This window comes from Hibiscus syriacus, unplaced genomic scaffold, assembly GCF_006381635.1.
Source record: "Hibiscus syriacus cultivar Baekdansim isolate YM2019G1 unplaced genomic scaffold, ASM638163v2 tig00117016_pilon, whole genome shotgun sequence".
In the NCBI taxonomy this organism is placed as follows: domain Eukaryota; kingdom Viridiplantae; phylum Streptophyta; class Magnoliopsida; order Malvales; family Malvaceae; genus Hibiscus; species Hibiscus syriacus.
In genome coordinates this window covers 5,085,712-5,098,116 of record NW_024063525.1, presented here as the reverse complement: position 1 = coordinate 5,098,116, position 12,405 = coordinate 5,085,712, and positions in this window count along the sequence as shown.

Below are 12,405 nucleotides of genomic sequence, written 5' to 3'. Positions count from 1 at the left end.
AGTATCCCGTTCAAAATTTAACGTTATGTTTTGGAAAGATTGAAAGTTTATGTATTAAAACGGACCAAAACTGATAGTTTAAGTACTAAACGTATTAAATTTTTAAAGAAGGTACTAAAATGAAATAAAAACAAATGTTAGGTATGATTTTGAAAAAAAAACTTAAAATTTTAAGTACTCAAACAAAACAAAACTGATAATTTAAATACTAAATACATAATTTACTCTAAAATTATTCAAAAAAAAAAAACTCTAGTTTCGGAACTTTTATGTTATAACGATCAAAAGTTTTATCTTGGCCTTTGATGGTTTAGAAACCCTTTCAAATGTTTTGAAACCCCATATGCAAGTAAACATTAAATGCGAGAATTAAAGGTTTCAACAAAAAAATCACGAGTATAAAAGAGCTTTTATAACAATCGAAAAACAACAAGAAAATTATTGCAAGGGTTCTAGAGTTTAAAACATCAATTTTTATCTTTCTTTCGTTGAATACTGGTTGTTGTTTTGATATTCTAAAATTTTGGGTGTATTTAACTTTCTTTTAAATGGGATAATTCATTTCAATTTTGAAAATTTCATATCAGAAAATCAAGAGGGTACATCAGTTGCAACTATTGTCCGGATTAAATCAGGACAAGTCAGAATAAAAAAAAAAGATAGCATAATTATTTCGAAGGGCCCAAGTAGCGAACAAATGTGCTGCCATATTGGCTTCTCTGAGAACAAAGATGACTAAACCCTCCATTTGCTGCCAATATTTCACCAGCCTTTTGGGGATGATAACCAAGGGTCAAGAGATCTCCATCGCTTCTATTCAACTTATTGACCGATAGAGCGGAGTCGGATGCAAGGCACACCATCTGCTAGCCACGATCACAAGCAAGCAAACCTAATCCCAGCTGTAATCGCATGTATTTCAATTAATTCAGTATTTTGACACAATAATGAAGAATGTGCCAGTCCACCGAGAACTTGGCCTCGCTGGTCTCGCGCAACACTCCAACAACAGCAGTTTTTAAAATCGGATCATAGGCACCATCTATATCAATTTTAACAACTCAATGCAACCGTGGACGCCATTGTTACTCTAGTCCTGAATACATTGCCACTGCTCTCTCCAGCGACGAAATCCATCCAAACTGGTCTGAACTGCCATGAAATCTCGATGGAGTAGCTGAAAAAAAAATTGTATACTTCAAATTTTGGGCATAAATCTTGTTCGTAAGGTTACATATTGTCATCAAAGGTTGATTTTTTTATTAATCTATGATAATACAATGCAGTATCAGTTCTAAGATAATTCTAAACCCTTTAACATTGAAGGCTCACACCCCAGACGTTTAGGGTGCTCGAACCCGGGTCTCAAAAAACAATAATCATTCATTTATCACGGAGACCACTCAATTCTTGTTTGTCATCAAAGGTTGATCAAATTAATAAAATTTATAAAAAAAATAATGTGAATAGTTAAGGACCTTAAGGTAATGAATGTAGACTTTAAGAAAGTTGAATCACTCTAAATCATATTTATGTCTGTGGACGGTTCGAGAGGAGAAAGGTATAACTTTTCTAAAAGTGAGGGACAATTTCATAATTATCCCATAAATATTTATATTTTTTAATAATATAGGGTAAGTACAAGCCAATGTATGTTCAAAGATAATTCTAAACCATTTGATATTGAGCGCTCGCACTCCTGACATTCCTAGTGCTCGAACCTGATAACTCAAGAAATAACAACAATTCTTTTTTCACTAAGATCACTAGGTTCATGCCATAAATATTTAAATTATATATATATAAATTAAATAAAAAAATCGAGTTTGGGGCCACAACCCCTCCCATATACTTAATAGATTCATCCCTGCTTATATCAAATTTTTATATTTTTTCAAAGGTTCAACAAAAAATTTATTATAATATTTTTAATCATATTCTAGATCGATTGACATAATAATACATTAACAAGATTCAATAAATACATGTGATGAATATTTAAAAGGTACTTTTATCATCTCTGAGAACATACAGACGATAATCTAATTAACTTTATGTTAGTGACCGATCAAATTATCTCATTATTTAAATTTGTTAAGCTAACTATCGCGGTCATCTTTCGGGTGGGCCCATAATTAAGTTTCAACATGGAAAAAATGGGTTAAAGTCGCCACCGATCATTTAAAAAAAAATATATTTAGGTTGATCGGACACCATCTTACCTAATATGCGTTTGACCAGAAATGTATCGGGTTCGAGAGTCGGTTACAGTCAATGAATGATTAACACCCTTATACTGCCATTTCCGTACCAATTAATTTGTCAGTTGTTTTAATTACGAAAAATTTAAAAATCCGATTCAAATTACTTACATTCGATTGGTTGGAATTCCTCTAAAAAATTAAAAATTTTAGATAAAAAATAATAATAAATCAAAGGGAAAAATAAAATAAAAATTTAAAATTTAAAATAAAAAATTAAATTTTAAATTAAAAAAACAAAAAAAGCGTGCAAAAAGAAAAAAAATGTTAGTGAAAATAGAATAAAAGTTAAATAATAATATTAAATCAAATCATAAATAAAAATAAATTAGGGGTTAGATTGACAATAATAAAAGTTAAACGTCAAAATTAAATTACAAATAAATGGATTATGCTTTGTGGTGCATCAAAGATAGGAGACCAGAAGAATAATTTAACCACAATATTTGAAGGGTTATGAAGTAAATTTATAAAAAAAAAAATCAATAAAACCAAATCTTTGACATTTCCATTCATTTACGCGTGGTTTCAGAAAGTAAATTGGTCCCCTTTTTTTCTTTACACAGCTGACCATAAGTCGTCGGTGATCTTCATCGATCAATTTTCATCACCTATAGTGTCCATTCGTTATCAAATTTTATAGGGTAACTCGTTTCGGTCCCCTGAGTCCAAATCCGGTGGTAGTTTCTCCAGAAAATGAGCGGATTACCATAAAAGAGTTGAAATTAATTTGGGCTTTCTTGCTCTAATCTGTCGTCGTCCACCTTCCGATCGTCCTTATTTTTTAGTATGTTGTTTGTGTTGGACTTGCGCAACTTTTCACCGTTCGAATCGTCGATCGAACTTATAGTCGGTGAAAATATCTTTCGAGAGCCCCTGATTTCTTTCGTTCGAATGCTTTCTTTTTTGCATTGTTTTTTTCTTGTTCCCTCCCCCTAGAACCCAAACTCTTCCCTTTTTCATGGTGAGATGATGATGGTGGGTTAGATAATTAGGTGGGTAGTGGTGGATTAGGTGGTTAGTGGTTAGTGGTGGATTAGGTGGTTGGTGGGTAGTGGTAGATAGTGGGTAGGGTAGGTAATAATAATTAATAATAATAATAATTATTATTATTATTATTATAATATTTTTTTCGACCCTGACAAAAACGGGTGTCTACAGTTTCCTCTCTTTGCATGTTCTTGTGTTAACAATAATAGGGCAAAGATTAAAAAAAGACATTCAGTTTTTGTTCGATTTTTCTTTCTTGGTTTTGGAAACTTAATATGTTTGTGTTGGGAGCAACTGTAATTAGGATTCGAGTTGAGCCTGGAATTGGGCCTTGGTCTTCTTCTCGGTTTAAAGACTTCGGCTTGAAATTTCTTCTAGAAAGTAGTTCCTCGATGCTACCACATGTTTGATTTGTTCTCGAGCTGAATGTAATCGAACTTGAAAATTTTCGTTGACAGATAGCCCTTCTCGCCTTGAGCTATGCTGTAAATTTGATTGTGATATAGTTCCTTGTTGATAAATCACAGCCAACCTAGGTCTTCTTCTGGATGTAAAGACCTCGGTATAAAATTCAACCGGAAGGTAGTTCCTCGATGCTACCATGCGGTTGATATGCACTCGAGCTGAATGGAATCGAACTCAAAGTTTTCATTGATAGATAACCCTTCCCGCCTTGAGGTATGCTGTTAATTTGATACGCCTTTGAGATGAATGGAATCGAACTCGAAGGATTTTGTTAACAGATAACCCTTATCGACTTGAGCTATGCTGTTAATTTGATATGCCTTTGAGTGTAATGGAATCGAACTCGAAGGTTTTTTTTATAGATAACCCTTCTCACCTTGAGCTATGCTGTAAATTTGGTTGGGAGATAGCTCCATGATGCTAAATCGTAGCCAACCCGGTCTTCTTCTTGACTTAAAGACCTCAGTTTAAACTTCAATCGGAAAGTAGTTCCTTGCTGCTACCATGCAGTTGATATGTCATTGAGCTGAATGGAATCGAACACGATGGTTTCTGTTGACAGATAGTTTTTCTCGACTTAAGTTATGCTATAAATTTGGCTGCCCTTGAGTTGAATGAATGGAACTCGAAGGTTTTTACTAACAGATAACCCTTCTCACATTGAGCTATAATGTAATAGGCTGGGAGATAACCCCTTATTGATACAGATGACTAATTTCTTGTGAAACTAAGTTAATCCACTTGGGCACGATATCCTTCGTCGTGAAGTTGAAATCATAGATGGCTCATTCGCTGTGAAATTAAGCTTTGAATTGGATGTCATTCGTTATGAAGTTGAAATCCAAAATTGAATTGCTTTTGAGTTCAATATCTTTCGCTGTGAAGTTTAAATTGACTCTAAATGAAACTGGAGAGTTGTTTGTTGACACACAGCTTTTCTCGGTTTAAGCTGTGGTGTAAATTTCCTCTAAATGAAGGATGACCTCCCTTCGTGGGTCTAAAACGATCATAATTCTTTGGATGACTCCCCTTCACGGGAAATCCAAGTGGCATATTCTATCAGTCGGATATCATCCGTTGTGGAGTTAAAATCTGGTTTGATAATGTTAACTGGAAACTAGCCGCTCGTCGTTGAGTTAAGCTGAACTGGTTCCATTCTGAACTGGGCTCTCGAACCCATCTGAAGTTGATTATAAGATCTTTCAATATGTCAAGTTGGTTGAGGTGTAGTTCCTTGCCATTGAGTTAGGCAACCACCATCGATTTTTTTGAAGGTGCTTTTGAGTTGAGTATCTTTCATCTTGAAGTTGAAACTTGACTCTAAAAGCTGCAAAAATTTTGTATGTGAAAAACATCATAAGTGTAATGCTCTTAAGTTTGTCTAAGATGTATGCAACATGAATTAGTTCTTGTTTTATCTCCTGGATGGAGCCTCATTTATGTTTGCTTGTTCCTGCATGTCGAGGAAATGCCTTCAGAAGATTTGATCATTCACATCAGGATGTTGAATCCCCAAAGATGCCCCAATATTCGATGTTGAATCTCCAAAGATGCCCCAACATTTGATGTTTAATCTTCAAAGATGCCCCCATTATTCCTAATTTCTTGCTTCAGTATTGATTCTAAGCATTAGCTTTGTGTCTAAGAGCCACATGTCATTTACCAAGATCCACTCTAGAGAGATTTTTTTGTTTGAAAAATGATTTTCTTTCTTTTTTATTTTTAAAGTTTTAAAAATATCAATTAAAAGAGTTTCAAAAAATGTTTAATCAAAAGTTTTGAAAATATTGCCCCTTTCTCGGTTTTACAATTAAGACGAATCATAAAACTAGAGTTCATTGGATATCAAAGAATTAATTACATTGTTAATCCTTCAATAAATTATAGCTATTTGACAAGTGTCAAGATCAAAGCTATCATTGGGAAATGGATAAATAAGGAAAGGATATAAAAAAAGTCTCAGGTTATTGTGTTTGATCAAAGGTTTGACATTTTTATTTATTTGATGCTCAATGGTTTGATGGGGTAGCTTGTATGCTCCTCTACTGGAAGTGTTCTCTGACTCCCACAATTTGTGCGATGCCTTATCAAGGAATTTGTGCGATAGCCTCAACTACACAATTTTTATATTCGAGCCACATTTTCAGGTTTTCAACTTATAATTTACGTCTTGAACCCCTTTGTTATTTTTCTCTATCATGCATTAAAGATTTTAGAAAACCTTTTGCAAATAAAGATTAATCCTAATGAGCGGGATGAAATTTGAAGATAGTCTCTTCTATTCAGAAATCCATATATGATTAGAAGAGACTTTTAAGGCATGTAATGTAGGCCATGGTTCATGGTTATGAAAGAAAGGGATAAAAGTCCCAAACAAGTGTTTAAGGGTGATTGAACCAAGGATCAATTCATTCTGATGTCTTCAATCCTATCTTGCTCAATTGGAATATGTTCGTATATGTCTCTCTCTTGATGCTCTATGATCTTCGAGTGAAGTGATTCTGGAATAATTGTGCTTGACCAATCTCATAGTTTGAAGCTTGATACGCCATTTGACTCGAGGGAATCTTTACATGTGCTTCTTTTCCCTTTTTCTTTGTTTATTTTCTCTTTGCTTCTTTTCTTTTTGATTTTTGTTCTTTGTTTTTCTTTCTGCTTTGATTTGATCTTTGCACTTTGCATTTGATTCACCTTTCAGTATCTTCTCTGATTTGATGTCTTCACTCATGAAACCAGATTTTCTCAACCTTACCCCTAGTGTGGAGGGTGATCCTTGGTTAAGGTTGAATCAGAGGAAAAAATATTATAGGCTCAAAAGGGGACAACAAGGGATATATATATATATATGGATAAATGAAACAAAGTCGTTCATCATCTCATACACAAAATTCCTCACAGAAGAGGTATCCCCAGGGGATAGATTTTTAGGATTAATTTTATTCACATGAAAATAATGTAATTAATGCATGATAGAATTATTTCAAATGAATTCTTCTTTCTGCTTCTTGCTCCCAACATGTCTCAATGTTCAGGCTCCCTACGAGATGCCCCAAGTTGTGTCTTACAAGAATTCTCATGTTCAAATGAACAACTCAATGCCTTAGGTTTTAATGGTATGAAAATGTCAATTTTGAGTCTAAAAAGACAATGGTGTGATTTTATTGACTCAAAGAAAGGTATGGGTATGACTCTTTGTGTATCTAAAGATAAAGACAATTTTCAAAAGTTTCAAAAGGTGGTAATGTTAAAATCTGGTCTTTTGGTAATGACCATGAGTTATTTTGGGTAAAAAATCAAGGAATTTTATTTTGGGGTTTTAGACATGATAAGAAAGGTCTAATCTTGCCATATGTCAAAAATCTATAATTCTTGAAGAATTAAAAGAATCTTTAATTCATTTGATATTCGAATAACTAAATATTAAAATTTGTTCAATTATTCCACATTAAAAGGTATCATAAATTCAATCGTTTAAAAGATTAAGCAAACATGAAAGATCAAATACGTGTTCAAACAAAACAATGCTCTAAGTGCAAATGGTAGATGCAATGCCCCCTTTTTCGATTATCCATTCCCCTGAATCCATCAAGTTTTGGATCTTGTACTTCAGTGCCCTACAATTCTCAGAGGAATATCTAGAGCTTCCTATGCGGTAACTGCACACAACTTCAACATCATAAACCTTTGGGAATGAGAACTCTTTTCTTAGATCATTATAGAAGGATCAATCCTACAACCTACTGAACAAACTTCCACGGTACTGATTTCAGTTTTTTCTTTAATTGTTCAAATCTTGCTTCCATGTGGTGTCACATGATTAGGACCACTTCATCGAATCCTCCATGACTTAGCTTAATGTTTATGAAAATGCTTAAAATGAAATGTAGATGCAAAATGTAAAAATGCACGAAATGTTTGAAGCATTGATCCGAAAAAATGTCTGTTATTATAAATAATCTTTATTGGGACAAAAGTGTTATTTCTTAAGAGACAAAAAACATCCTGACAACTTCTGACAGGTTGACTAGTCTTCTGCCTTTGTCTGTCATAGGTTGAATACCCTATCGAACCGCTTCAGCTTCTCTGGCTAAATCGTGCAAGTGATGAGCTGCTCAAGTGACTGCATTTCTAACTTTCACCCTTTGTTGAACCTGTTCTCTAACGAAAACGCCATTGGAGCCCTCCATCGATAGGAACTATCTGAAGTTCACTTGCTTGCTTCTTGAATTCGTCAACAATGACCTCCAATTTCAGCTATTATTTTGACATCCTGCTCTTGTTGTCTTTGAAGGGACTCTCTAGGTCAGTAGCATTTTTCTCATCTTGCCTCTGCAAATTTTGCCAACTCAAAGGTCGACTTTTGATATGCTTGGTGTAAATCCTGGTATGTTCTGAGTCCTTTACAATGCAGCAGAGTGGCATATTTTTGATTGCGAGTATCATGCTTTCTTGGTTGAATTATCTTGCAGATTGTCTCCCTGACCATAGCCGGACCTCTACATTTTTCACCTATTGTTTTACAACCCCATTGTCCATTAATGCAAATTATTTAGGTTTAATGAACAGGTTTTAGTGGATCAACACCTCTTTTAAATAATGCAAATGATGAAAATAACATGAAAGAGAACAAAAATGAAAAGAGTTAGTGAGGTAAGGATAATAATCAAAATAATAATAAAAATAGAAGTCCTACCCCACATGATACCTAACCCACATGCTTATTATTCTTACCCGAACATGATCTCTATCCCGCATTTTAATTTTGAACAAGTCCTAACAGCATAAATTTCTAGCTCACATGCTTTGAACAGAAAATAAAACAGGAAATAATCTCAAAACAGCCTAGGGTTTGAAATGAGGTTTTAGGGTGGGCTCTAACTCATTGTAGTCTCCCGGTTTAGGTTCTAAAGAATGTACCCGAGTTCTCCTTGCCGGTGCCCCCTTGGGCTTGCCAGACATTTAGCCCTAAGCCTATTACAAGCTCATGTGGACTAAGTTAAACACGAGAGGATACATTCCCTTATGCCCCCACGGTGAATAAATTCACACGAAGACATAAGGTATATGAATCCCGAAGGTTACTTGCTAGGCCTATGCGGAGAATAAATTCTCACGAAGGTGTCGCTTTAACCTCCACTTAAAAGGGTTCAGAGCTCGGGTATAGAGCCTGAGATGAAAACTTTTCAAAAATATGAAATCATTGAAAAAACGTTAGTACAACTATTTATTTGAAAAATAATCAAAGATAAATAATTAGAATCAAATAAATAAATCTAAATTTATTATTTTCGCTTAAAAAGATAACCAAAAATTAATTTTGGCCTGACTCACTTACATGTCCCCAACGGAGTCGCCAAGCTGTCTCGACCGTCTTTCTGGTGGGCCCGAAATTGAGCTTCGACTTGAAAAAATGGGTTAGAGTCGACATCGATCATTTTAAAAAAAATATTTAAGTTAATCGGACACCATCTTACCTGATCTACGTTTTACCAAAAATGTGTCAGGTTCAGGAGTCATTACAGTCAATGAAGGATTAGCACCCTTGTACTGCCTTTTCGATACCAATTAATTTGTCGGTTGTCTTAATTGCTAAAAATTAAAATTTAAAATTTAAAAACCCGATTCAAATTACTTACCTTCGATTGGTTGGAATTCCTCTAAAAAGTTGAAAATGTTAGATAAGAAGTAATAAATAAATATTAAATAAATCAAAGAGAAAAAATAAAATAAAAATAAAAAAAAAATTAAAATTTAAGAAAAATAAAAGAAAAGAAAAAAACCCTGCGAAAAGACGAAAAATGTTAGTGAAAATAGAATAATAGTTAAATAAAAATATTAAATCAAATCATAAATGAAAATAAACTAGGGGTTAGATTGACAATAATCAAAGTTAAATATCAAAATCAAATTACAAATAAATTGATTATGCTATGTCGTGCATCAAAGATAGGGGACCAGAAGAATAATTTAACCACAATATTTGAAGAGCTCTGGAGTAAATTTACCCAAAAAATCAATAAAATCAAATTTGTGACATTTCCATTCATTTGCGCGTGTTTTCAAAAAGTAAATTGGTCCCCTTTCTTTCTTTACACAACTGACCATAAGTCTTCAGTGATCTTCATCGATAGATCGTCGTCAACGACAGTGACTTCGTTATCAAATTTTACAAGGTGACTCATTTCGGTCTCCTGAGTCTAAATCCGGTAGTAGTTTCTCCAGAAAATGCTCGGATTGCCATAAAAAGAGTCGAAAATAGTTTGGGTTTTCTTGCTTCGATCTGTCGTCATCCACCGTCCGATCGTCTTCCTTTTTTAGTACGTTGTTCGTGTTGGCCTTGCGCAACTTTTCACTGATCGGATCATCGATCGGAGATCCTATCACCGACGAAAATATTTTTTGAGAGCCCCTGATTTCTTTTGTTCGAATGCTTTCTTTTTTGCTTTGTTTTTTTTTCTGTTCCCTCCCCCTAGAACCCGAACTCTTCCACTTTTAATGGTTAGATGATGATGGTGGATTAGGATGGATTATGTGGTTAGTGGGTAGTGGTGGATTAGGTGGTTAGTGGGTAGTGGTGGATAGTGGGTAGGGTAGATAATAATAATAATAATAATAATAATAATAATAATAATAATAATTATTATTATTATTATTATTATATTACTTTTTTCGACCCGGAAAAAAGCTTTTTTTTTCTTTTGAAAAGAATTTATGTACAAATTATTACATATATTATCAATTTTTATAATTATTATATTCACTTCAAATTCAGGGATATAAATTAACTGGTCTGTTAGGTGAAATACAAGCTGTTATTTATAAAATTTTGAAGCTAGAATCTTTAAAAATAACAAGTCGTCATTTGTAAATCTATACTTGCTCTTTCTACAATAGCAATATTCTCTGTGATTGTTTGTTATGATAAAAATTCTTTTAGTATGTCATTTAAAAGATCGATCATAAAATTTCTGATGAATGTTTAAGTAAAAAAAAAAAAAACTACCTTTATTATATCAATTAGAATTCGAAGCTGATCATGAAAATTTCAACACCATTATCATAATGATTGAAACATATAGTACCAATTCTATATCTAATGTGGAATTGTGCACACAAGTTATTCAAATGAGAAAGTATGAGAGATAGATAACACATATGAAACAAACCTAGAAGCATTGTATCATGAGAAGTATGAGAAATGAGAAGACAAAACACAAAGGATTAAAGAATTTAACATAACTTCTAATGAGTCTAGAGATTATGATGACTAAAGCTTTTATGTAAGAGTCATATGTTTACGGGAAATATTTGTTATTTTCTTCTCTTTTATTTTTGATACAAATAGAAGCTGCTAATGTTATTAAAAAAGAGAAAATATCCAAAATTAGAATGAGAAGCTTGCAACCATAACCATAATATGAACATATAATTATGATATTTTCCTATAACCATTATAGAAGAAACTAGTCACTTGAGATCATAGAATGACCATACAATGAAAAATATTAAAAACCTATCCAAAAAACCGATACGAATAGATTTGATTGCATCGACAAACGAGTCATGCCAGGATATGAAACTATTGAAAGACTACCGACAATTGTAAATCAGAGTCAAGCGTCAAGAGACAACTATCTCCGAACGCAAATTATGTATCCAAATCCAATTTAAGGATCTAAAGCAGGAAATATTAGTAGGATAAAAATAAGAGACATCTTAATCAGTCGAGGCGTTGTCAAATCCAACCTAAAAAAATTAAATGAAAAGAATGATGAAACTAATGATACAAAAGATTAAAAACGTATAAAAAATATGATATAAAAAAATACGTTCCATAAAAGTAACATATTAAAAACTAAAAGATAAAAAAATATCCGCAATGGGAAAAAAACGAAGTCTGTTCATTATTTTATTCTCTTTATGTTTATAGATAGATAACTCTTTTAATTAATGTGACAATATTATCCTTAATCAAAAATTACATTATCTCTTATGTCTTTTCTCCATGGCCACTAAATTATTATTAGTTATTTTAACTTTTTTGGCATAATCATATTCGGATCAGATATTGCAGACGTAAGGGAAACCCAATTAATACAGTTTTCTTCATTCGTAATTATCAAGATTCGAAGCTCTAACCTTGTTAAAGGGATATAGTGTCTCATCTCACTAGACCAACTTATTGTTGGTAGTTTTTTTTAACTTGCCATTGTTGTTTATCCTTCCTTCCTTTTTTTTCCCTTTATTCAATCTAGAAAATATTGTTGACGTGAGTTTAAACTAATTTTGGTTTAAATTAATTTTTAAGGGACTGAATATAACATAAATATTATATAATTTAAAATATTGAACTAAATTAGAAAAATATTAAACAAAAAAGGATTAATGTCAAATAATTAAAAATTATCTTTAAACATATATTATTTTGTACTTATCTCCAATTAATCAAATAAAAAATTGTTTCAAATTAATTAAGAGATTGAATACAACATAAATATTATAATATTATAAATATTATAATATTAAATAATATAGGGGTCAGTTTCATTTTAAATAAAAATTTTAAGGATTGCATCAAAAATATATTATAATATTATAAATATAATAAAAAAATTTAAAAATAGTAAACAACATTAGAGGTCAATTTTGATTTAAATTAATTTTTAAGGGACTGAATACAATATAAATA